Source organism: Gymnodraco acuticeps, unplaced genomic scaffold (assembly GCF_902827175.1).
Source record: "Gymnodraco acuticeps unplaced genomic scaffold, fGymAcu1.1, whole genome shotgun sequence".
NCBI classification, from domain to species: domain Eukaryota; kingdom Metazoa; phylum Chordata; class Actinopteri; order Perciformes; family Bathydraconidae; genus Gymnodraco; species Gymnodraco acuticeps.
In genome coordinates this window covers 5285376-5312849 of record NW_022989810.1, presented here as the reverse complement: position 1 = coordinate 5312849, position 27474 = coordinate 5285376, and positions in this window count along the sequence as shown.

Here is a 27474-nt window from a genome sequence, read left to right as displayed (position 1 = left end):
ATACTGTCGAGAGAGAGATGAGGGAGAGAGGAGAGGTCGCGTCAATATGAAAGGGAGATGAGGCTGACGGAAAGAGCTACAGGCGTATACGTGTGACAGGCCCAAATACTGTAAGTAGAATACTGAAATACAGCAATGTGGAATGATAAGCAGAAGGAGATTATAAAGTGGCACCAGAGAGTTTAACCCCGCAGTAGACCTTACAACAATATTTAAAAGTGGACTTTAGTCCCTGGGTCGTTTGGTCCCTTCCTTGAGTTTGGCGTTTTTGCACAATCTTTTCGGAAAGGGAGTTACGGTACAAGGGAGTACAACCAAAATCAATAAGACACATTACGTTTATTGTACAATCTAGGAGTTATGTCATGTAATTGTATCCAATACATTACAGCTGTCAGCTGCACCAAAACAACTGAAGCTTCAGTCAGTCTTTTGTACATTCACATGTTTTAAAGAATGTGAAATATGCAAAGCTACTCAGCTTAAAAAAAAATCGACCCTGCATCTCAGTTTCTCTTTGATACTTACCTATAATATGTTGCAGTGTCCTGCAGTACGATGTGTGAAATGCAGTTTCAGTGTGGATCTGCTGTTGACGTAGACTTCGGACACAAAGTCGGCCAATTTTCTTCATCCCCATCTGAAAATACTGAGGTTCAGGTGCAGTATCTTTCTTCCTAAGTACTCCTTGAGTAAGAAAGAAAGGTATGCACTATGCAGTCCTTGTATATACACTATAACTCCAAGAAAAATCAACAATCACCTGTTAAAAAACTAAATAAAAAAGACTTATTGCATGCATCTCTGGTTTAAAAAAAGAAAAGAAGATTGTTGCATTCTTACAATAATCTAATGCATTTTGCTCATAAACATTGTATATCAGATTGAAAGTGGGGCCACCATCTGCTCCACCTTGTTATAATATGAATGAAAGCGCAGTGGCAGATGAGAGTAGCCATCATAACAGCTCGGCCTCGCAGTGAGTTACGATATCAGAGGGCGAGGTGGGTGTACCTTCACAATGTCCCTGTGTCTCCTGGATATATAGGAGCCCACATATTGACTACAGTGATTGAGATGAAGTGCTTTAATATGCTAAACACCACCAGGGGCACATAACAGGAGATGCACACAGCACAGTGTTATTCCTATCTATCTGCTATGTGGGGTTTTCCAGACATTTCTAATGCAGGCGCTGAGGTGAGGCTTATTTTGTGTGTTAAAAAAGAGCCACGTTTAACACAGCAGCAAGAGAGAAGTTACAAGCACCAACAACTCTTTCTAATCATGTTAAGGAGGGGTGAAAAAAAACAAGAAATGTACCCTTCAAATGGAAAAGTGGAGCCTCTTAACCAGGCTACAATTGTATTTACAGACCTTGCATTGTGCTGAAACACCAAAGTGAACCCACAAAAAGACAAATGGAGAGAACAAGGGAGAGGAAGAGGAGAATGAATGAGGACCCACGATTGCACAAACAAATACTCAAAACAATAGTGCAGCTTACACCATTAACAAGATTAAATCCTAAACCATAAAGAGATGTTGTAACGGCATAAACATAAGCTTGTGGACATGGCCGTGGCAGGATAATAGCTGGAGGGGAAAGCAGAGGTTAAACCTTTTGTAAAACTGCTACTGTGAGCCGGCTGCTTTGGAATCACTGATTGTATTGTTGATGCTTTTAATGGTTTAACCTCAATTTTTGCTAATATAGATGTAGATTTTTTATATACTGGCGCATGATTTACAGAGATCACCTTGCATTCAATTCAACCTCGATACACAAGCTCAGCACTTGACTTTTTTATGTTTGGGTTTCATTGGAAAATATGTCAGTATTTTTTTAATGTGCCCGGGCCGAGAGCCAATGCGGTCGCTCGTAAAGCGGCTCCGGTCCTCGGTGCCACACACATAACCATGTAAAGCACTGTACGATTACAAGCAGGGATAAAAGAGAGATGGGGGTGGACAAAGAGGCTCAGTGACATAGTGCAGCACAATTAAAACAATAAAGTCCCACAAATGAACATGTCACCGTGGAACCTTATCAATTAGGCATCAAAGTGGAGGCCCCCCTCTGAGGTGCTTCCACCTATTCTTCCCGTCGCGCAACACCGTAATAATTCCCCCTCGCCCGTCGACTGGGAACCTATTTGTATGCGTGTGTGTTTCTCCTCCTCGCACAGCGGCATGGTCGGACGCTCTATTAATCTCTCTATATGAACAGTTACTGGCGCTGATGAAATTGGGCCCAATGAGGCGAGCCTCCAGTGGCCGGGATAGGCCCCATTCATCTTGATTTGATTCGCGCGCTGACACTGGAGCACTCCGATGACAGAGGTTAAGTCACAGAGTGGCCGTTGCCTTCTTGTTTGCTCTTTCAACTTCCCACCTTTAACCAGCCCACGGACATGAGAGGTGGGAGATGTTATGTCAATGTTATGGGGCCACAAACCGGAACATCGGATAACTCCCACACGGCTGATTTCACCGCCACTCTCACCGGCCGGCACATCTCAAACAAATACATACAGCACTGCTCCTTGATAGTTTGTGACTCTACCAGATCAGAGATAGATGTGGGGGAATAGAATCAGCTGCCTGACAAGCGGCACCTTCTCTCATCCAGCAATTTCACAGTGTCATTTTGGGATTATTTCATTACTTGCCATGATCCATGACTGAAACTCATTTTGGCCCTGAGTGCTCAGAGAAAATGTGTGACATGCGCTTGTGAAGAAGTGAGAGATGGTTGCACTGAGCAGAAGAAAAAAAAAACTCTTACCATTGAGCCATTTCAATAATTAAACCTCAGCTCTTTAAAGTATTCATAGGAAAACTTCAGGCCGTCACTAGATACTGCACGTGTTTTCCTTGGAGAGATTTTTCTTGTCTTGTTTATTCGTGAACTTCAATTCATGTTTAAGTAATTAGCATTGTAGCAGCAGCGGGCTAATGATACCAAGTTGTCTTTTTCCATGGTTCATCAGCCACTGAGACAGCCCATCCAGCCAGGGCTATGATGTCAGTGAGGAACAGGTCCAAAGGCCTGTAGCGGCTCGTAGCACTTCGCCCTCCAGCACCTCTCGGCTTTGCGAGGTGCCTCTCGAGTTACAGAAGGATTCCAGGCAGAGGAAGTATCGCCACGTTAGCTCCATTAGATTAATTAAGAATGTTTAATTTCTAAAATGGAGCATGAGACGGAGACATGACTCACATTCCACATGCCATTTCCGTCCTATCTTTAAAAAAAAAGAACTTAATGGTTTGGCATGCACATGAGGCAACACTATACCGCGCTAATTTTCAGCGCATGCTTAGTATTGGCACTTTATGAAAACTAGCTGCTCATGTGAAGGAGCATGAATGATGAGGTGACTCTTTGAAATAGGAGCCTCCACTGAGAGTGCAAACACACATTTTCACAGCAGATTACACAGAATCACGAGTGTCTACACACAATGTTCCTATATTGTTATTCATCCTTTTATTCAAGCATAATCACCTGTAGTGGATGTGTTCAGCTGCACGTTAAGAGGCTTTGTTTATGCTGATAAATTCATCCTTTACAAAAGCCACAATGTTAATTGTTCCATGTCTATCATACTGCTTTTCATGTTTTCAATGGGAGATTACCACTGTAGGCTTGCACTGTTACCTTACCAAATGCCTGAGACAATATGCGTATACATCCACCGCTGGTATTGTTACCTCCCAGTCGGGGTGCACTGTAAACCGCTTAGACATGGAGAGCTTTACTGCCTTTATAGCCTCACTCCCCTAAGTCAGCACTGGAGACCTTCATTGGCAAGCACACACACACACACACACATATAAATGTACACACATCAGTTCATGAAAGCTTTAATTCTGCTGTTCTAAACATCCAGTGTCAATTAGGCCAGGGAAAAAAAACCCACGCTGAAAATGCATTTATTTTTTCCAGCAGCAACAAAACAGGGCTTGTTTGAAGTAATAAGCAAAAAAAGAGAGTAATGATTGCTTTAGTACCTAAGAGGGGTTGTACGACTTGGGTCTGGTTTTTGAAGTCTTGCACTTGTCTTGGACTCGTGCTTTGTTTGACACTGATTTTCAAGTGTTACAGGCAGGTAATCTACATTTAACTTGGCAACATTTGCCCTGTGTACCTTCATTCCAAATCAGTTTTTACTACATTTCCAAACTGTGTGTTTGGTTTCGCAGGAGGTAAGAGGATTAACATTGGAAAGACACTATTGCCTATTATGGTCTTAACTAGGACTTGGTATTGACTGCCTTTGGACTTGCTCTGGACTAGAACTTGTGTGGAAAGGTTTTTTTGAATTTATTTTTGAATATATTCTTATTTCTAAGAATACTTGGCAATATATAAGCAATGTTCCAAATTCATACAGTTAACCCCAAAAGCAATTATCCTACAAAACTTTCCATGTAAGATCATAAAACTCTTACACCACTTCAAACTACAAACAGTAGACTGATAAATCAGAGGTAGCTGTGGTCTGAGAAGGCACATGAAGACAACCCCTTATTTGCGTGACTCACCCAACTGATCTGTGTTAAGTGGGGGCTGGGGAGCTACAGTATGGGAAGTGGTTTGGATTATGACGACAGTAAACAGGACTACAATTTTAGTTTGAATTTACAGTCTTGTTGCTGCATCTGTGCACTGGTTAAGCGCTGCAGATTGGCATAAGGCATGGCTCAAGAAATCATTCTCAGTTCATAATGGACAATTTCACACTTCACTAATACATATGTGTCCATCTAAGCTGCCACCGCAAACGTTTTAGCTAGGATTAAGAAACTAAAACTTGGTTAGGGTTAGGAAAAGATTGTGGTCATGGCTAAAAGAAAACTTCTTTGACTTCTGGGTATAGGCAGGATGCAAACCACATTCTACAGTCCAGAGGCAGCGTCATGCTCCCCAGGAGAGGAGAGTCATTATCTGAATGAAAGGCTCATGGGTCCACTCAGTTCTTTGAATTTAATTTGGACCAAACACAACTCTGGTACCAGGTCAGGTTTCTGTTACAGTCTAATCCAGTTGGGTAGGGACCTGATTGTATTACCACAGGTTTAGGGTCTGCAATACAATGTGTCTTAAGATCTTTAATGCATCATTAATATACTGTTTAATCATTAAGTTTCAGATCTGTTGCAAAAAGACCCATCAAGACTTGCACAACCACATGATGTCTCTTTTCAGGAAACAAAAAGGTCTCAGCATTCAAACAAATGGCCAACGCTGTGGAGGGTTATTTTGGTTTAAGTATATCTGAAAAGGTTGATTAAGGCCTGACACAATTTCTTGAACAGTTTTGAGGCCAAGTCATGTGCTAGGGGAATTCCTTCAATCTAATACCTCAAAAAAGAAGGCCTGTGCTCTTCATACCACATTTAACATAAGCATTATTCAGAATATAATTAACTAAAAAGAGATTGTATTCTGCCTCTTTCTGAACCAAAGCTGTTTAATTACTTAATCTCAGCTACTCTTTTTGTGTTACACACAAGGAAATGTTTGTCACATAAATCTGTTTGTTGTGGAGGAGCATAATTGGTTTCCATAACACACAATCTGCATTTCCGAGTATATGCTCATTTTACAACATTCAACGAGATGCTTTTGGTAGGGGCGCTAGCAGTGACACATTGTGTCTGTAAGGCAATTATTTGTCTGTTCATGTGTGTGTGTTGTGATGTGACATCAGGGCCGGGACAGGCTTTGGTGAGAAAGTGTGTGTTGGGGGAAACCTGGCCCTCTGAGGTTTGGCTGTTCTGACTGCACTGGGCCAGATGGGGATAATGGAATGTCATTCTGTCAGCTCCTTGGCTGATTAGGGAGTGTTTGTTATTTATTGATTGTCTTTCATGGCAAATTATCTATGCACAGGTCAGTGCCAGCATTTTATTCCTGGAGCTCTGATGGCCAGCTATTCCCATCCTCACACAAAATCAATGAGTACAAATAAAATGGAATTTAAAAAATAGGGGGAAATTAGCAAACATCTCAGCGTGGCCGCTGTCATGCATATGTTAGCCGTGATCGCAAGCAGGGTGACATGAGCTTCGCGTTTCCATAAAATGTGCACTCGTCCCAAGTATTCAATTTTAACAGCAGTCATGTCTCATCCTCTTCCAGTCTTGAATGCACTTTTTCACCCCTAATCACCATGCAAGGGTCTGCTATCTGCACACCTTGATCATATGTATCATTCGTATAACAGTGGCAGCCACCTGACTGGTTGTATTAGGTAATATTGTCATATAACAGACAGTTTACTAACACATTTTAGTCTTTTGCATCTGATTTGGTGAGATTGCAAGATTTGTTATTATCTCCGCCCAAGGAGGTTATGTTTGTTTGTCAGTTTGTTTGACTGTTTGTCAGAAGGATTACGGAAAAACTTCTCGCCGATTTTCATGAAACTTGGTGGAAGGTTGAAGCATTACATTTTGGAGCGTATTCAAATCAGATAGTGGATTCACGCCTTATTTTTGATTGACGTTGGTACTCTTTGATTTTATTTGGAAGACTTGTTGATTTAGCATGTTAGCTTGCTAACATAATAGCCTTTGATAATTACAATTATGAAAGGTACACAGCTGAGGCTCATGGCAAAGCTTGTCAAGTACTTGGAAAAAAACAAAAACAAGTATTTAACAATCAGATTTGAAAATGGCCAAAGATGAAAATCACCAAAGTGATCTTGGGTTCCTCCTTAGGGAACCCAAGTGCCATGACAAACCATTTGATGGACATTTCATTTGAGACTAAAAGTGGTGGATTGTCTGACTGCTAGAAAGACCAACATTGTTGAAACATTCTGATTAAAGGGCTTAATGTTCTTGTAGTATTTTTACATCAAACTATCTACACTGAAAATCAAGAGAATAGTGGTCATATTTTAAATATTCTATAATTTGGACTTCCTCAAATTATTGTAACTTGAACAAATTCTGTAGACTCCTCTTATCGCCTTTAATGGCCTTTCAGAGTCCCCAAGCTCTATTTTGAACACCATAGACGTTGAGAATGACCTCATGTTATTTCACTGCATCTTCAATCTACTGTCCCAGCTTTCATTTATTTAGTCTATTTTCATTGACAGACAACAGCTACTATTTATGGTGCTAGAGAGTCAACAACTGTCACGCCTGCCTCTCCTTACACATACCCATTCTCTACCTCTTTCTGCCTCTCTGTGTTGTCGGTGATGTCTGTGTGCTCGAGATGGATGCAGCCCTCTTTATTAGATAGCATCAGTCTTTTGTCTGACGACTAGAATTGCACAGTGGTGGCTGTCTGCGCCGCTGCACTGGATTTCGCTTCAGCGCTGCGTGGCCGATCGCTCAGAAGGCTTTTTGTTTAACCTGGCGGCCATGTGATGGGGGCCCACTTGGCCTCGTCATCCGGAGCATAAAAGACATCGGTGTCGGGCCTTCTTCTCAGACCAAGTGGCTGTCCGAGCCACATTGACTTTCTGTCAACGCCTGCCCGCTTATTGTTTGTGAGTTTGATTAAAAAAGACGAAAAAAAGGAGAAGAAGAAGCAGGACGAAAAATGCAATTACTCAAGTTGGAGGAAACCGAATGCAGACCTCATAGAGATAATCACAGACTAATGTGACATTCCTCCATCACCACAGCAACCAGAAAAAAGCCTCTGAGCAGCAGAAAAGTAGTATGAGAGGGAAAAAAAACTAAAAAGCACTGCTGTGCGGTTCTGTACAGGCACAGATTCCACATCTTCTGTAAAGTGTTTTTGGATGTCCTTCGCTGTTGCAGAAGTGTAATGGCTTGTTGTGCACAAATGGATTTTTATGAAGCATCCCAGCTGCATCTGTCTCACTTTGCATCCATTAAAATAGCTGCAGTTACAGTATTGTGCGCTACATCTGGACGCTACAACATGCTACGTGACTGATACTCACTACTACTTCACCCTGGAGACCAATAAAAAAAGTACAGCTTTTCTGATAAGAGTGATAAGAAACGACATCCCTAATGCCAAAAATGGGTAGGAAAAAGAAAAAAAAAAGAACATGTGTTACTTACGCATACACACACTCACTTACACTCCAAGTTAGTGACTGCGGGTGGTATATCTGTGCGTGGTGCGTCTCTTAATTTCTGCCGGGTAAACAGCTTCCAGATGTACGAGTTTCCTGCTGGCCCCGCCCAGTCCAGATGCCCAGTCTGCCAGCAGATCTGCCTCAAATTGGGCACATTTGAGCAATCATTTAGTTCCCATCTTCCTCAAGGGGAACTTTTTATTAATAAAGCCTTTTCATCTCTATATCTTTGATTAGGATGCGTGGTGCTGGGGGGTGAGGTGGGAGGGGATAATGACTCAGTCATGTGAAAGCAGATTGGAGGGGGGGATCAGGGTTTTTAAAGGGAACTTGTGTCGGGGGAGGGAGGTGTTGTTGTTTTTTAAACGTGTGTTACAGTACAGTGGAAGGAAACCGGTGATAGGAAAGAAAAAGGACATCCTCTGTTGTAAGTGGTTCCAGGTTAGCCGATCCCCATACTTACTGGAGCATGTTGCCCTCAGCCACAAACTCCAGAAACTCCTACCACGCTTTAAATCACCCCCACACCACAGCCTCTTATCTCAGGCTGGAGCTTTTTCATCATATTTTTGGCGGTTTTGTAAATAAGTCCAGTGTATGAAATAGAGATGTCACAATGTGTGTGTGTTTTCTTTCATAATCCAGGTCATTCCATGCTCATTATGTCCAATTATGTCACTGACATTTTGAAATTAGTGTATGTCATCAATTAATGCCATATATTTTTTTATTGCGCAACACATTTCTCCTCATTAGACACATATAATGGTACATTTGTAAAAGGCCCAAAAAAGAAAAGAAGAAACCTAAATACAATGGCATTTGGAGAGTGTTGACCTGTCATATAGGCTATAATGCTAATTAATGCTAATAAACCCAATTTAAGCTAAGTGTGAAAATTGCCAAACATATGAAAATGAGCAGCCTGCAGTTTCTAATTGCTGGGGACCCTTACCATAGGTTTCTGACATAAAACGTTGGGGTACTCAACATTTCCTGGTTCACAGTGACGGCAAGTAATAATAAGAATTTAAGAACTACTTATTTTCAGTGCTTGAGCACATTCATATTTGTTTTCGGAATCACATCGTCGTAGCAATATCAATCTCTTCTGTATCTCTTTTTCCTCTACTGCTATGCCTATAAACAGACAGGTAAACAAACCAGAAAATGAGCTGATGGAGGTTTAAAGCATCTTGATGTTTGATGACAGTGAGTCCCGGCTCTGCCTGACTGGGGGTCAGCGACAGGACTGGCCTCGTGGTGGCCTGATTCCATTTCAGCATCTCTGTCCCCCTCCTCAGCCTCGACCGGCCGTCACTTTCCATTTGGGCCCGCTGTGAAATGCTGACATGCCCAAAGACATATAGGATTCCATTATTTTCACTCATATGAGGGTGCCACACTTGATTCAAGCAGAGCTGTCATGGCAAACCATGGGGTCCCTCCCCCTGTACACACACACAAATAAACCCCCCCTTTTTCCAACAACCTGCTCACCTTGAAAACCCTGCGTTTGGCGCCAATGAAAACGAACTAATTTCTAATGCGAGCGTATGATCCCTCTCCATTAAGCCAATGAAATATTTTATGCAATTGCCGACTGGGTGTCTATAAAGCAGTCGAGAGCAAAAGGAAGCTCATAACACTGTTGCTGTAAATCAAATAGATTTAATTTCAATTACATTTCAAAGGGGGTTCGCCATCAATAATTAAACGGATGTGTTTATGACTTACAAAGATCATAATTAATCTGCTCCGGGGAGGGAGGTTTTACGCAGATTATATCCATCATGTTCTGTTTTGCTCCTTACAGGCGGAGGGGAACATTGATTAAGACGTGCTTAGTGGATTATAAGCTGCTGTTCCCCGGGCAAGTCATAAAGAATAAAAGCAATCTTTTACCTTTCTGCCAAAGCCCGTACAGTTTTAACAGGCTATGATTCATAAGCCTGTTCATAAGCAGCCTGATTCATAAGCAGGGCGGTGAACATGGATTCGTTTATGACCCGCCTCACATTTAGTAATGAATTCAGCCGGGGAAAAATGAGTGCTTACAGTTTTTGTTATCATGTTGAGATTATATAGACATCTTGTGTTCCACATTGTATATTTATTATTAGTTCAGTGCCAAATGTGGGTTCTTTACATGAATATATTTGGACATTGATGGTCATGCCATGACAGCTCTGATTGAATCAAAGGCAAAGTGCTTCCAGATGTCATTATCTGTATAATATGAATCGATTAGAGGAATCATAACTGACCTTATGTTTCAATATTTCTCTTTGTTCACCCAATATTGAGCACTTTCTTGTAGAGGAAATATCTGTATCCATTGCATAACTTTGTTTCACTGAGAAGCATATTCAGATTTGGGTACATCCCTAGAGGCTCCTGAATTGTCCATACCAAATGTAATGTTCACTGGGAGTTGAACCTAAAACATGACACCGATACAGGCAGAAGGTTCAAGAGGTTCAGTTTAGTTTAGTCAGGTACAGGCAGGATCAAAAAGAGGAGACTTGTCTATCAGGCTAACTAATCCAAAAAAGGGGGCAGGCAGTAGCACCTGCTGGGCTACAGAACAATGGAGAGCTTGGAAGTACAAAAGGCGCAGAACAAGAGGAAGTGAAGTGGTACAGTATATATACTATGGGGCTCACTATCGAATGAGTTGAAGGTGAAGGGATGGGCTGAATAACCAGGTGATAAGAATGAGCTGATTGCAAGGGCTGGGAGGGAGGCAGCATTTCAAATGACAGGAAGGTTAATTAATGATATGCAAAACCAACCAATACCAGTCAAGATATTTGTTATCTAAATTTCATATGCCAGGTTTTTCACTAGCCTGTAATCTTTGCTTAGTCATTTTATCAAATTATTTTATAGACAAACATGCCTCTGCAAAAAGCATTATGGGATATTAGAAGAAGAATCAAAGTGTTGCGACTTAACAGCTGATGTGTGATCTACCCAAACATCATCTCGAACATAACATTTAGGATTATTTATTTAAAGTACTAACACAATCCACATCAGTCCCCTTTTTCACAAGTAAATCAGGTGTTGGATTTTATGTTTATGGTTCACTATTGTATGGACAATTGTACACTGCACTAAAAACGTTTAATATACACATATTTAAATGTGCTTCTTGTCAAATGTTTTGTTATAGCCAGTCATTTCTAAAGGTTATTCTTATTTTTAAGTCTCAGATTTATATTGACAAAATAAGATGTAAATTACATTTCTTAAATGTAAGAATTCACATAATAAAAGTTCTGTATGAGGTCAAGCAATACATTTTTATTTCTATGTAGATGTAAAAGAAAAAAAATAGTTTTAGAGCCCATTGTACAAAAATATCTATTGAAGTTAAAACAAAAATATGCCCTTCACAATGTAATACTCGTAAAAAATAACCAACAACCAATGTCCTCTCACTCATGCCTACATCTTTTCTTGCAGACTGTATGTAAAAATGTTTTTCCTCAGCAAAACGTCTTTTTAGTCATTGAAACTTTAATCAAGTAGATCTGGTCCATTGTGCTCGCGCTAAACAGCATCCCAACTTGGCGATCTTTCGAAAATACATTGAACTTGTTTCATGGTGAGTTGACAAGGGAAAATCCCATCAGCAGTTACCAGTCAAACAGAAAATGGAGAGTGTCAAGCAGTACACCAAATCAAGACAGATCCTGCAGCGAAATGTGTTTAGGCATTGTACCGGTTCCACTTTTCCCGTCTCGCTTCTTTTCCTGCTCCCTGGGCCGGGCGGGGGGGAATTAGCCATTATGATGGCTCCCAGCCCGGCCCCTCCACTGATGGGCAGAGCAGTCTGGCCCCGTTTTCGTCACCTGTCTCGGCTTCTGGGATTTAACATGGCTGGGTGTCTGGCAGCAGACAAGGCTAGCAGAGGATTGTGGGTTGGGGTAAGGGGGGGGGGGGGGGGGGGCAAAAACAAACAAACACAAAGAGAAATACAACATGCTTGTGAACAAAAGAATTAGACATACGGGGCATGGAGAGATTGCTTTTTTGTGTTGGGGGTCAGTGGATTTGAGAGGCAGCATTTTGCTTTGTATGTAATATATAGACGTATGTACAGCCAGTGGAACTTTAGTATGCAGGCAGAATGAAAACAAAGAAGAAGGAGGTGCTGGATTGATTTTTCTACACTCCGCGGTATGAAAAGGTCACTTTGATCAATGCCGCATAATTAGGACTGTACCAGGATCATATCGGGTCATTTTACTGTTTAACGATGAAATATTAAATATTGGGTAGGTATGATTGCAGTCATTAGCGGCCTCTTTCATTTATAGCCCTTTAATTAATTTGAACCTGACCCCGAGTCCAATACTTTGGAGTGTGCAGACTTAAAAGCACTCTCTGCTGAAACCACAAGCTCTTAGCCAATTGGATCCACTTACCTATACACATACCTCACTTTGTTAATGGATACAGGAGAATAGTATTAGCACTTTAGTAAATAATATCACTCTACTAATAGTATTCTTGGAAGCCGCAAAGGAAACTGTGCTAATTATGTTGCATTTAACCCTATTTTCATTTTTTAATAACAGTTTTTCTCATCTGCTTTGGCTCAATTATTCAGTCATAATCATTGTATTTCAAAACAGAATATAATTTGTTCTTACTTCCAACAAATATGTATGTATTTTGGCAAATGTGTGCAAAACAGTAAGTTCACAACTTTTTATCATAGTTTAAGCCATCACATGCACAATTATCTCTTCAGTTATCAAAATATGTCAGAAATACATCACATTTACATAATATCTATGACACTTTCACTTTGGGACTTTTCAAAAAAGATCAAAGGCAAACTTTCTGTTTACAGTACATTTAACACTTTGCTAAACCAATACATGTATATCCATTTATGTGTACTCTACAGTATTATTTATTTAAAGTCTACTTTTCCGGTAGACTTTAAACTACTTTTGAAATAAAATATAAAACGGCCAAGTGCATTAATCTCGACAAAACAGATTGTTGTATACTACAGTACACAGTCAGTGAGTTTGCATATAACAAACATTTCCAGGGTTGAATTACATGGTAAAGAAACATTTTATCCAGTACATTTCACACAATGACAACACCACTTTTCATATGGTGATATTCGCCAATGTACTAACATAATAACCAGGTTCTGAGCTTGAGTGAATGATGTTACCCTTTTGCAGACATGCAATAGATGAGTGATGTACCATGATCAGTTGGGACTATTGCAATATATGTTATTAAAACGGTATCCAAAGATAAGCCAAAGCAAGTCAAAAGAAACCTCAATACATTTGTAAAAGAAACATTGCCCTTTGAATTTCCTCTAAAACAGTAAGTCTGCAGCAAGTATATTTTCCTTCCATCAAGTAGTTGCGGAGACTTTTAATCAGATTACTGACCGACGCAGTTCATCAAATCATAAAATAGCCCGAGTTCGACTTGAAAGAAAATGCTTTATCACTGTCAAACTTGACTCCATATTTTCCCCAGACTTTAATTCATTCATTTCCTTCCTTCTAAAGCTCTTCATTATTAACCAAGATTGGACATAAAGACAATATGTGAGGAGTCATGCCGCCGCATAGATGAGTGCTCTTTCTGTAAATGACCAGCAGTGGGCTGGTAAAACAGAGAGTGCATCGGGGCAAAGGGAGGACAGTAGGACGACTAAAAGCACTTTAATGACATGGCTGGACTCGTGTTTCCTAATGATGCAGGCGAGATTAATTATGCTCCGCGTATGGGTCATAATTATACGAGCACTGATCCTTTCCACCGGCTCTGCTCAGGCACTCTCCGCCCCATGCCTTGAGTTTCAGATAATCCATCAACACATTCGCATATTCCTTTCATTGTGGTGTTATTTATTTATCTATCACGGTTGTGAATTTATTTATTTACGTTTGACATAAGTAAGAGGGGGATTTTAGATCCTGCAGAGTGATCACGTTACATCGCCCACTTTGATGTTATGAGTTGGACTCTAATTCTGATATCACTAACCGTAAAATAGCTTTTTTCTCAGAACATTTTTAATCAAAAGTATAATTATAACATCTAACACATATTGAAAATAAAAAAATTGAGTTTATGACATCTTAAGATGAACATTTGTTGCCATATTTGGTGCAAGTGAAGCACCTACATGAGCCAAAACAAATCCTTAAATTAAACATTTTGTCATTCCCATCACAAGAGATGAAACCTATAAAATTCAATCTGTTGGTCACGCTTTTAGCAGGAAGTTGGACCCAATCCCAGAACCAAAAAGGGAGGCAGGTATAAAGAACAAAAAGCCAGTTGTAATAAACAAGAGCTGATAACAAAGAACTGGTTAACACAACAACACAAAAACAGAGGGATCAGGGAAGGTAATACAAAACAAAGGAACATACCGAAAATAAACATGGAAAAATAGAGTAACACTGAGCAAAAGAAGGCATATGTACACACTGGACCAATCACATTAACAAGACACAGCTGGAGGTGGCAAACACATACAGTAAGGGTGAGGGACACAGGTGGAGAGAATCAAGGTGGAGTAAGCAATCACAAAAAGGTGGGATCTAAAGAGAGGAAGTGAAATCAGACAGAACAGTGTTTTACAAAATAAAGCAGGAATCAGAAAATACAAAACCTACCAAACTTTGACAACTTGAACCCTAAATAATTGTATTTTGAATAAATGTATTGTAAGTTACTAATGCCCAATCAGGTAACCCAATTGTGATTGAGCCTAAAACTCAATTATTTCTTGCATTTTTGTCTTTTGTGATATTCCTGGAAAAAGTACAAGCGTCCACCTTTGGGCAGTGAGATGAAAAAACACTCCAGCAATTATTGCTTATAGTCATAGTTGATGCCCAAGACAACAAACTAATCTTTGAGATTGTAGCTTTATAGACCATGTACAACAACACTTGTTTTGTAGTGACAGAACAAAACAAGCAGTGCATTTTAAAGTCATAATGATTCAAGATATTCAATATTTTGAAGCGTAGTAAAGTCAAAACTAAATAGTAAACCATTGACTGTACATATGCATTAATCGTTTTTTAAGAAATGCGGGAATATGCACTTACTTGTAACTTGGTAAAATTCAATAAAGTGCTTTAACCACTAGGTGTCCCTTTATATCAGCTGTGCACCATTATGGTGTAAATTAAATTCAAGTTTATTTATATAGCCCAAAATCACAAATCCTATTTGTCTCAGAGGGCTTGTATACAGCCTATCTACCAATTGGATCAAATATAAAAGTCAGCCGAATTAATGTTGATACTGCAAGGAGACGCATTGTGTGAAAAGAAATGTAAGATGTTGTTTAATTACTGATATATTTATGATCCACGTCACGTTTTCAGTTTTGGCGGCAGTTCTTCCTGTTTGTCTAGAAGTCTTCTCATCAGGGCTCTATAAATAGAGAACTATGGCAGATATGTAATATTAAATGCAGCCGAACCGTGTATTACAATGCCGTTATGTGATGACCTCCAAAGAGAAAAGCAAGCACACTCGGAATAAAGTATTATTTTTATGTTTTTGGATTTCACATCGCATAAACACCATCTCCCAACGTGCATTGCGGCTAAACCATCCAATCACTGAGCTGATGATCTTGCCTATGTCTGTTTCCGGTATTGCTTATGATGTGAGATGTGGGATGTGAGACTGGGTTGGAGAATTGCACAGGGGAAAATAACGTATCTATGCCACAATTTTAGATGCGGATTTTGTTAAACTAATATGTTTGCGCTGTGGACCAACACTATAAATTGACGGGGAAGGGGGTAGCAATAAAGATAACACCATTAAACAGTTACACAACATAACAGAAATAATATCGAGAGCAGCGTCCCTAGCAACCACCTTGGTAACAATGAACACGTTGTATGTACACCATTTCCTGAAGTACTCTTCGTAATAACTAGCAAACTAAAGATCATCTGCATCCACTGCACACATAATCTGAAATAAAAACTCATATTTCTCGCATCAAATGACATCATAAATTATTTTAATGGCCAAACTAACCTTAAAATAGGCATTTTCCACCGAGAATAAAACAAAGGTCGGCCATGTTTTTTTTTTATGCGGAGAGAAATTTGAAGATCACGTGACATTGGAAATGAATGGTGAAAAAAAACGTAAGGATCTTACAATTTCAGAGGCGTTTTTGTAGAAATAATACGTCCCAAGTTGTGGACCAACGTAGTTATTACACGTTTCGATGTGAGACTGGGTTGAATATACATATTACTATGTTCCCCCATCTCACGTTGAAGAGGATGCTTGTGTTTAACAGTGTTGAATTGATTTAGTTACTTTTTCATATGCAAACTATTGCTTTTGTCATAAGAAACTATTCAGACATATCAAATGTATTAAGTTAATATAAAGATTATGTTATATTTCACTATTACAATCTGTCCTTCCCTGTTGCAGTCTCTTAATATTAATTTAGGGAATAGTGTGTCTATTGTTGATTAGTCATGTCTATTATTGTCAAGTACAGTTACGATATAACACTTAGTGGAATTCTTGAGGAACAAGCGAGTGATCCTCAGAGAGACATGAGAGGCCGGATGGAGGAAAAGGAGGCAATTTTCCTTGAGGATAAGTAGAGTCAGTACTTGATTTAATAAATCTCTATGAGATGCTCCCGTCGAGCATCCTGAGAGCTGAGGGGGGGTTGTTGGGGAGAGGGATGATGGGCTAACAGGGATGTCTTAATTCCTTGACATAAACATACACACAGATTAATGAAGCCTTGGGAGATTGTGAGGAAGGGGAAAGATTGCTTATCGATCCATATCAACATTTTCATGCTAATCCTGGCCAGGAGACAGAGTGTCTGGTATCAGAGTTAATAATCTGATTTCTAGGCTGTCCAGGACAATTCCAGCCAACGTGAGGGCCTAATCACAGCGCCGTCTTCCCATCTGAGAGCAGCTGCCTTGGCCCTTGGCAGCACGTCACCCCCCCTTCACCACATCACTCCCCCGCCCCTGAGCCCCTGGCCCCTGCCACCGGCTCGGACAGTGATGGAGCATATGATAGAAAGGCGTTGACAAATTTAAAAAAAATTAATTTCAGAGGAGATTTGAAGCAGAAAGATTGGTTGGAGACCATGGTGGCTCGCTAAGTGCTTAAAGCACAGCGCTGACCTTCGTCTGTAAGAGTGCTTGTGGGATTCCTCTGCATGTTCCCTCTCTGTGATGTTTGACCTCCTGAGCAGTTGGTGGTGACAATTCTTGAGCTTAGAGTTGCAAGGTTGTATCTGGGTGAATTGCAGTTTGGAGACAGGAAAGCTCAGTCCCAATTCCCTCGGCCCTACCCCTAGTTTTGTAGTGACCTCGAACGAGTTGTGGCCCTATCGGAAACGAGCCAAAGGGGATAAGGGTTGAGATCTTTATGTAGGAAATTGGGCACTACTCGTCATGTCATCAGCAGACAAGTAAATTACAACACATTGTGTGTCTCAATTTCTGCTAGATGAGCAGGGAAATAAAAAATAAAAGTCAATGCTTGCTAAGCTGTCAAATTAGATATGGATGTCGAATTAACCAGTGACGTGCGGTGAGGTTCATGGCTGGTGAGGCACTGACTCTTTCTTTTAAATTTGACCTTAATAGAAATATTCGGTTATTTACAAAAGCTTTTTTAGTCTGATGCTTCAATTCATTCTAAACAGACCGTTCAACAAAAGGATACCCAAAATCTAAATATTGGATTGTTCTTTCTTAGTAAGATCCCATTTTCATTACAATTGTGGTCTTACCTTGACTTGAAGATGAAGTCCATGCTATCCTTCTGGACAACAATCTCCATTACATTTTTGTAAAAGTCCTCCTTATCTTCCTGTAGTTTCAAAAGTCTAGTTTGTTGTTTGCGTCTACCGTCTCTGCGTAGAATAACAGTAGCAACAAGAACAGTGCGGCAGAGGTTATGGCTGCCTCTCCTGGTGCTTTTTTCATTGCCGTTGTATGATGAGACCAGCGAGCCTAAATATCATATATACGTGAAATAAGTTATTTAGAGACTAAGGATGGCGAGCATAAATGTAATAAAGGGATCTACAAACATTACATTTGTGACATACAGTGAGATGGTGCAGGCATGCGCTTAGGGCCCGCTTTCCAGCCAGTTTCTGTGGGGTGACGCATTCTGAGGTGAGGCAGAGCTCATCTGTGCCTCACCTTACCCCACAGTAACTGGCTTGAGCGCGCTCACAAAATAAGTGCCCGCGTTAAATTAGTGCCCGCGCTCCAGCCAGTTACTGCGGGCTTACGAGAGGCAGAGCTCGTCCCTGCCTCACTTCTCATCGCTACCCGTAGTTGTAGCGGAGCTCGGCAAATTTGCTGATTTTGACTATAAAAAGCGATTGGAATCATACATAAATCACATTTACAACACAGATCAGTGGAGACATTTTATTATTATTACTATTTAGTTTTTCTTTAGTTGTTTTTCCGTTACATTGGAGTATGACAGGTGAGGCTCTGCCTCCCCTGCCTCCCCTGACTGCACGTCGCTGGAATTAACGTTAGATATGTAACAGAAAATGTAATCATTACGAAGACCCAGAGATGGGGTCGTTACTAAAAATGTTTAATATATTACATATTACATATTATATTAAAGTAATATATTACACTACTTCGTTACTATCTACATAAAGTAACTCGTTACTTTACTCGTTACTTTACTCGCCGAGCACGTATGAACTGCGCATGCGTGAGTAGCAATAACTCTCATTACCAGCAGGCGGCGGTAGTGTGTATTTGTCATTCAAAACAGGCAAAAACCGGAAGACAGAGAAGAAGAACAGACTACGTGATATAAACAAACAACAAATAGCGTGTGCGTTAGCGTCACTTTAGCATGTGTTCTTTGCAGGTGCTTGTTGAGGTTTGACCACGTGGTGTTTCCAGCAGTGGATAACAGCTTCTGGCCTGGACACAGTTTGCACCTCACCGTCACATTCCTGTCTATTCTTCGGACGAACTCAAAATAATGGGCATACCTCCACCCCTCGAAAGTTATCGCTGACTCAGCTATGTTTATACAGCACTGCATGTGGAGATGTGGACGCGCAAGTCGCGCAGATTACGTACATATAAACCTGCTGCGGAAACCACTCTTGTCTGTCAGTGTGATTATGACTGATTTTTAGTAAGTAACGAAGTAACGCGTGTCGGGGCAATGTTAGTAAATGTAGTGTGATTACTGAATTATAAAAGTAGCGCGTTACACTACTCCGTTACCGACAAAAGTAATATTAGTACAGTAACACGTTACACCCAACTCTGCGAAGACCAATGTATTGCACATGTCTATCGTTAGTTTGACAGCGAGCTAACAAGCTCTAGTGTCCGTAAAAAGTTGTTCGATGATTGCTGCCTTTTCCTTTCTAGCATGTTCTCCGTCTAACGGAAGCAGCCATCAGTCCGTCTTGCAGCAAGTGTCGGCCGTGTGGCCTCGACAGACTGCAGTCAGTGAGTGACGATAAGTTATCTAGATAACGTTACGTTTAATTTAGTGGGAATGCTGTTAACAGCATATCTGTTCTTCTACGCACAAAATTCTTTAATTTGATTCCGCCCGTTATTTTGTCGGTCTTCTCCTCCCGCATTGAACATCGCAGAAACTCCGTTCAAACATCAAAACGTTCAGCTCGGTCGGGAATCGATTGCTATTACATTTATCATTCATAACTTTCATAATTCCAGAGATACATCCCATAATTCATCACATTTTTAACCATTGAAGTCAATGGAGAAATTATTCAGACTTCAACAAATCTTCATGCGACTTCAACTGCTAACTGTTCATTCATACTTTCATTCAGAAACCTCATTCCAACTTTAAAATGTTACACATCTTTCTGACTTTATTCGTGTAACACAACTTTTAAATCTGATTCTTACTTTTAGAGATATTAAACATTGTTCAGACCTTGGTACAGAGGCTTTCTTCAGATGTTAACATTAACTAGAGTGCGTGATGTCACAGCTAGAGTGTAGGAAATCTTGAAATTTGCCTTCATATATTTTTTAAAAACTGCCATAATTCCCAAACCCTACATTCCTGAGACATAATTTGTCATGACAAATGTAGGAAAACATCTCGTAGCTTGAAAAATGACAAATAATTAAGCAAAAATAATTAAACAAAAATGCCTCTTGAGGGCATAAAGTGACAAAAACTTTCAACATGTCTCCATTAAAGCCCATTGTAATTTCAGGCTGATATTTCTTCACAGCAGCAGCCGCACACCTTTGGTTAATCTTTATTAACCCGGAAGTACACAAAAAGCACACTTCAGATACTCAAGGTCCTTGAGATGCTTCACGCTTTGAAATTTCACCGATATCTGTTACGGTTCTTCAACAAAACGTTCACATGTAAGAGCTTTATCTCTCATTCAGAACAATGGAAACCTTTGATCTCTGGACACCTCGTTAGCTCAAATATAAACACCTGTGTCATGGATCATGATGATGTCATAACTCCAACTGACTGAGTGAAAATGCTCCAAACGGCCCAAAACTTCACAGGTTTGGTAACGATGCAGCCATCAACGCATCTAAGCGTATTATGGTGTGTTATCAAATGCCGTTGCCATGGCGACAGACCACTCGCCATGAAACACGATGTTAAGTTAAGTTAAGCTGTAAATCCAATGGACACAGTCCAATCGTCCCCCAATCTTCACTTGTATATCACCGGTCCATGCCTCAACAGCTCTACGCCAAATCTGAGATCTCACAATATGCCGTTTCCATGGAAACGCATCCCTCGCCATAAAACACGATGTCACTATAACTCCTATGAAAATGTTCAAAAGGTGCTCAAACTTCACATATGTGCTAACAGTCCAGCCGTGAAGACATCTACTGGACATGCCGTTGCCATGGCAACACAATGCCTGCCATGAAACACGGTTTTCTCATAACTTCAGTGAAAATGCTCCAAATGGCCCAAAACTTAAGAGGTTTGGTAACGATGCAGCCATCAACGCATCTAAGCGTATTATGGGATGTCATCAAATGCCGTTGGCATGGCAACAGATCATTCACCATCAAGTTAGTTCAAAAGTTTGCAGTTCAAATATTCTGCTGCTTTTCCAAGCCTTTTTAGTTTATTTTCTTCTCTCATCACACATTCAAGCCCCCAGTGTTCATGTACCATTTAATCTAAATTCTTCACTTTCTTCTCACACATTACATTTCAGCATAGCAGTTTAGCCTCAGATTTTCAGCATAAAGCATTCCCACTAGGAATTTCTTCAGGAATTGCATTCTCTTGTTCAATTTGTTCCCCAGTTATCTAACATTAGTTAATTTGAAAATAATGTTACAGTTGTTTGTGGTAGCTAATAATGTTTACTAGCTTGCTAAGAATATTTGTCTGTACTGGCCGTGCACCTGCTTGCTAAACATTAGCTAGCTGGCTATTTAGCTAGCTGGCTAATCAGCTAGCCGGTTAGTTAGTTAGCTAGCTGGCTAGCTGCCGAATTAGACACAGATGTCGAATTAGATAACATTAGCTATGTTACATAATATTATTTCATTACGAACACCAACGTATTGCACGTGTCTAACACGTGTTAGACAGCTAGCTAAGAGGTTCTGGTGTCGGTCGGTATAGTTAGCTGACTTCGCTAACAACGTATGTATATCTTTCTAGCACTATCTCGGTGTCACCGAAGCAGCCATCAGTCCCCGCAGGTTTCGATCGTGTGGTCTTGACAGACCGCGTGACTGTAAGTTATCTACGTTTCATTGAATTTGTTCACCAAGTGAAATTATTTAAGTGTCAATAAAACAGTTGTTAGCTAATTGTCTCCTTTTCCTTTCTAGCACGTTCTTCTGCTCCGTGTAACGGAAGCAGCCATCTTGTGTGGCCTCGACAACAGACTCCATGCAGTGAGTGACGATAAGTTATCTAGATAACGTTACATTTAATTGAATTTGTTCCCCAGTTAGCTAACATTAGTTAATTTCCCTTGAAAATAATGTTAGTTTGTTTGTGGTTAACTTGCTTGCTAAGAATATTTGCAACCCAGTCTCACGGCATTTTGTGTAATAGTCACGAAATACATTTAATCTATTGATTCGTGTTCACCAACACGATTTTCCCATTTTTTTCGTGTCACACAGAACGATATAAAAAGCAATGTATTTCTATTGGTAGTATGTTTCGGGCCTGCACCACGTCTTTTTGTCCCGTCGGGTCTTGGAAGACCAGAAGCTGTGTGGTTCATAAAAACATTTCCTTACTCAATATCAAGCCATGATTATTGTTTTTATTTTAAATGTATAATGTCTGACTTTTTTTGCAGTCCGCGAGGAGTATTTATTTAAATATTTTTTTCCTTCTGATTTGTTATTATTTGGTGCAGGCACGAAACATACTACCAATAGAAATACATTGCTTCTAAAATCGTTCTGTGTCAGAATACTGAAATCTGTATTTTTTTTAATCTTTTTTTCCTTCTAATTTGTTATTATTTACATTGCTTTTAAAATCGTCTGTGTGACACGAATCAATAGATACATTTTGTGACTATAACACAAAATGCCATGAGACTGAGTTGCAACACACCAACACTGTGCATAATTTGGTCCTGAAACATATGTCATGCACAGATAGGAGCCTCTCAGCTTAAAGATACAAAAAATAAAAGAACAATCAGAGCATAAAGTAGAATTTATTTATCTAAAGACAGTTCCAATTTATATTATACCACCCTTAGACATTTTGAGTATTTGCTTGCTTAAGAAGGGGAAATTGTGATGCATCATGTGAAAAAATCTAATAACTTGTGGAATAACAAATGTTGTTGTGTATCTCCATTTTACCCATATAGGGCTCTTGCTCTTCTCTTCAGCTGAAGATGATAGTCAAAGTTTAATACCGAAAACAAAAAAAGTACATCAAAATTCCAGAAGCTGACATCTTCATCACTGAGGGCAAGTAAACAACTTTACATGCATGTGACGATCCACCCTCATTAACCAGCCTGCCCTCCTCCAAAAACTGACCAAATAGGTTGATTGTTCAGCAGCTTATTACGACCTATAGTCAATTTTTAAAGTCTTGTAAGAAACAACAATTTGCGGCATATACTCCCGTTGATTGCAAACGCTCCGGAGGGTTGTATATTCACTAATAACCCTCTCTGGAAAATCCTAAATTGTAGGATAGTTTGGCCATTAAAATGTTTTTGATTTAATTTCTAGCGAGAAGTGTATATTGTACTTTTAGATTCCACGTCCAGTGGATGTGTAGGATCTATAGTTTGATAGATATTATGAAGATTATTTGAGGTCTCGCCAGGAGAATGTGTATTTCCACAGCGTCCATCTAAAGTTGGCGTCAACCCTCGCGGGGGGAAAACAATATTTCCGGTCTCAAAGTTTTCATAATAAAACCGGAAGTATTCCCCTCACTGTCAAATTATTACACAGTGATATCTGCATTACTCATCCACTAAAAAACATCAGTTTATCCTTGTTAATTACACAACATTGATTTGTTTAAATTGTGTACAATGCTTTTGTGTTTTGAACCTTCGATTCGGAGAAACAAAATAGTTTTTTCGGAAATTAGGATGGCCGAAGACACTACGCTACCCATAATCCTCAGCTATCGTTTGGGAATACAACATCCGCTTTGCTTGACAAACCCAGTGATTAGTCCTCAAGCACTGTGATTGGATGTTGGAGTGGCAGTGCACCAAGGTTAAGCCGAGCTCTTTGAAATGGAAAGAATCCACGGCTGTCTATCCAAAACTGGACCAAAACGGGTCCAGCCCAGCACCAACCTCCCCCCCCCCCCAGAAACTACACATGCTGGCTATTGTGTTTCACAACATGGTCTATGCCCAAAAGAATGGGCATAACTAATGAACAGAATAAGTTGGATTCGTTGAATCAGTTCTGATACAATGATAATAAATGTGTGCAATTGTCTGTATTGACTGTTTCTTTCAATGTTTTGGTTAGCAGTTCTATTTAATGAAATAAGTAAACAAATTCAAGCTACGTTTTTTAATTTTTAATTTATGGGCAAATATCCTGTATTATAGTGTATATAAGTCTCTAATGAGTGACATATATCATTAGCTGAGGTTGTGCTGATTTCTGGGATGTGTAAAACTTGATTAAAAGGTAAAGAAATGACAATTTATAAGGCAAAACACAAACATATACAACAACGTAAATGTCCTATGTGGGTCTCAGAAGGTTAAAGCAGACTTTAGTTACACCTGAGTCAAATTCAGGGAAGATGATTGCCGAAGTGCCAAAATAAACTATGCAATATGTGACCTGGGGGGTATACTACGAAGCAGGATTTTCGCTTAGCCGGCTAAATTCAGGGAAAACTCCGGCTTTCCGGTCCTACGAAGCTGGTTCTCTTTTTAGCAGGATAGATCTCCATGGTAACTTATGCTTAGCGGCTAACCTGGTCGGGACCAGGTTAGGTTGCAGGCTAAGAGCTCAACTCAGTGAAAGCACTGCCTGCTGACCAATCAGAGCTCAGTGTGCGGAGTTTAAAGCGATCAAGTCATATTACAGGAGAAAGGAAATACAGAAAAGCTGCCGTTGCAGGAAAGACGGCCGGCAAAAATCACCGACTGTGTGAACGTGAACATTAATAGAATATCACCTCCATCTTCAGAGCAATCTGACTATTATAACATTAGCGTTAAGAAAGCTTACTTAAATATCTGCCACAACATAAGTAACCGGATCAGAGTAACATTAAGTACAGTCCGCGGCATATCACTTCATAATGTATCATATATTTCCTTATCTGAGTCAGCTGAGCCGTATCTGGCCGTGCAACACTCACAGTGTCACATACTGTATGCAGAAGTATTATTTTAAGCAACACATTAAGTTGACGAAACACTCGAGACAAATGTAATTAAAGTCAGATCGTGTCTTGGACGGGGCAGTGATATCATAAACCTGTTAATGTACGCATTCAAACACTTTTTCTTTTGCCAGCTGTATTCACCTTGCAGGTACAGCTATGTGGCTTTTATCCTGGATAAAGTGTTTAAGTCATGGATGTTTAAAGTTTAACTTCTTCATTTTTGACTAGTATTAAAGTTGACTTTTCATTCAGGAAGTATGACGCTGCGCTGTCAGTACGCTTCTCCATGTTTGTGATTGGTCGAATGCTTCAAATACCACCCCTTTCATGTGAACGCGCACCTAACTAGACACGGCTGGCTTGAGCGATCCACTTTATAACCCGTGTCGCAGTACAGTTTAGCAAGAGCGCGTATGTTTTGGATTAGGCCAACCGGCTAACTCAAACATATCCAGGTTAGGTTGAACCAGCTTCGTAGTATAGGCCCCTGCTCCATCGAAATCAATCGCATTGACCCGAAGACATGATATCAGGATTGTTGTTGTACTCCAAATATTAAGCAAAATATGTCACATTATATAATGACTGTCACAGAGTCATCATTTTGAGAAAAAGGCCTTTAAAGTTTCCTCTTCTCTGGATCGATCTGATTGATTATTAGCGGAGCAAATGATCAAAGTAGTACGGAGGGAAGATATTTTCGTTTGGATTACTGGTCTGGGGGAAGCTCGTGTGTGTGTGTGTGTATATGTGTGTGTGTTTGTGTACGTTTGTGTGTATTGTGTTTGTTTCCCGGGAAAAACACGGGCTGTTGTTATGCCTGCTGTGGCGTGAAGTTACTCCGTTCTCCGCTTGTAATTATGCCGTTACAAGCTTCAAAATTGTATTTATCATCTGAATTTGCCGAATTTGCAGAAACAAGTTTAATATTCTGAAAGCCAAGACTTTGTTTAATTGAAATCAGATGAAAACAAACTGTAAAGGTCCCTGCCGTGTTATATATGATTACTATACGCCTTGGGTTCCCAACCGGTCAACCGAGATTCCCAGTCGATCGCGAGATGTGTCTAAAAATAGAACAACAATATTCAGTTTTATTGTTAGTGTCCTAAAACATAATCTTCCTGTGCCAGAATAATTGTTTGTAGCCTTTATTTAACCAGAGGCCTGTACTACGAAGCTGGTTCAACCTAACCTGGATATGTTTGAGTTAGCCGGTTGGCCTACTCCAAAACATATGCGCTCTCGCTAAACTGTACTACGACGCGGGTTATCAAGTGGATCGCTCAAGCCAGCCGTGTCCTATCTAGTTAGGTGTGCGTTCACATGAAAGGGGTGATATTTGGAGCATTCGACCAATCACAAACATGGAGAAGCGTACTGACAGCGTAGCGCATCATACTTCCTGAATGAAAAGTGAACTTTAATATTAGACATATGAAGAAGTTAAACTTTAAACATCCATGACTTAAACACTGTATCCAGGATAAAAGCCACATAGCTGCACCTGCAAGGTGAATACAGTTTGAATGCGTACATTAACAGGTTTATGATATCACTGCCCCGTCTAAGACACGAGTGGATCTGACTTTAATTACATTTGACTCGAGTGTTTCGTCAACTTAATGTGTTGCTTAAAATAATACTTCTGCATACAGTATGTGACACTGTGAGTGTTGCACGGACAGATACGGCTCAAGAAGCTGACTCAGATAAGGGAATATATGATACATTATGATGTGATATGCCACGGACTGTACTGTTACTTTGATCCGGTTACTTATGTTGTGGCAGATATTTAATTAAGCTTTCTTAACGCTAATGTTATAATAGTCGGATTGCTCTGAAGATGGGAGGTGATATTCTATTAATGTTCACGTTCACACAGTCGGTGATTTTTGCCGGCCGTCTTTCCTGCAACGGCAGTTTTTCTGTATTTCCTCTATCCTATAATATGACTCGCTTTAAACTCCGCACACTGAGCTCTGATTGGTCAGCAGGCAGTGGTTTCACTGAGTTGATCTCTTACCCCCTAATCGCACCAGGAGCGTCTGCGCTGCGGCTGCGCCACGCTGCGCCGCGCTGCGACCTCCTCCTGCGTCCTAACCCACCAGGCGCGTTTCAAAACGTTGCGGAAGCGGAGCGTCTTGTGTGCAGCCTCGCAGTTGTTGGATGAACATTCCACTTCCTGCCTGCGCCGCGCTGCGCCGCGTCAAAAATAGGATTCTTCCTATATTTTAGAAATTCCTTGCGGCGAGGAGCTTCTGGGACGCTTCGAGCCGCGGCGCAGCGTGTCTGGTGGAATAGCACCCATTGACTAGAGTGGCCGCGATCGCTAAAAACGCTGCAGCCGCAGCGCAACGCAGCGCAGACGCTCCTGGTGCGATTAGGGGGTTAGCCGTCAACCTAACCTGCTCCGGGGCAGGTTAGCCGCTCAGCATAAGTTACCATGGAGATCTAGCCTGCT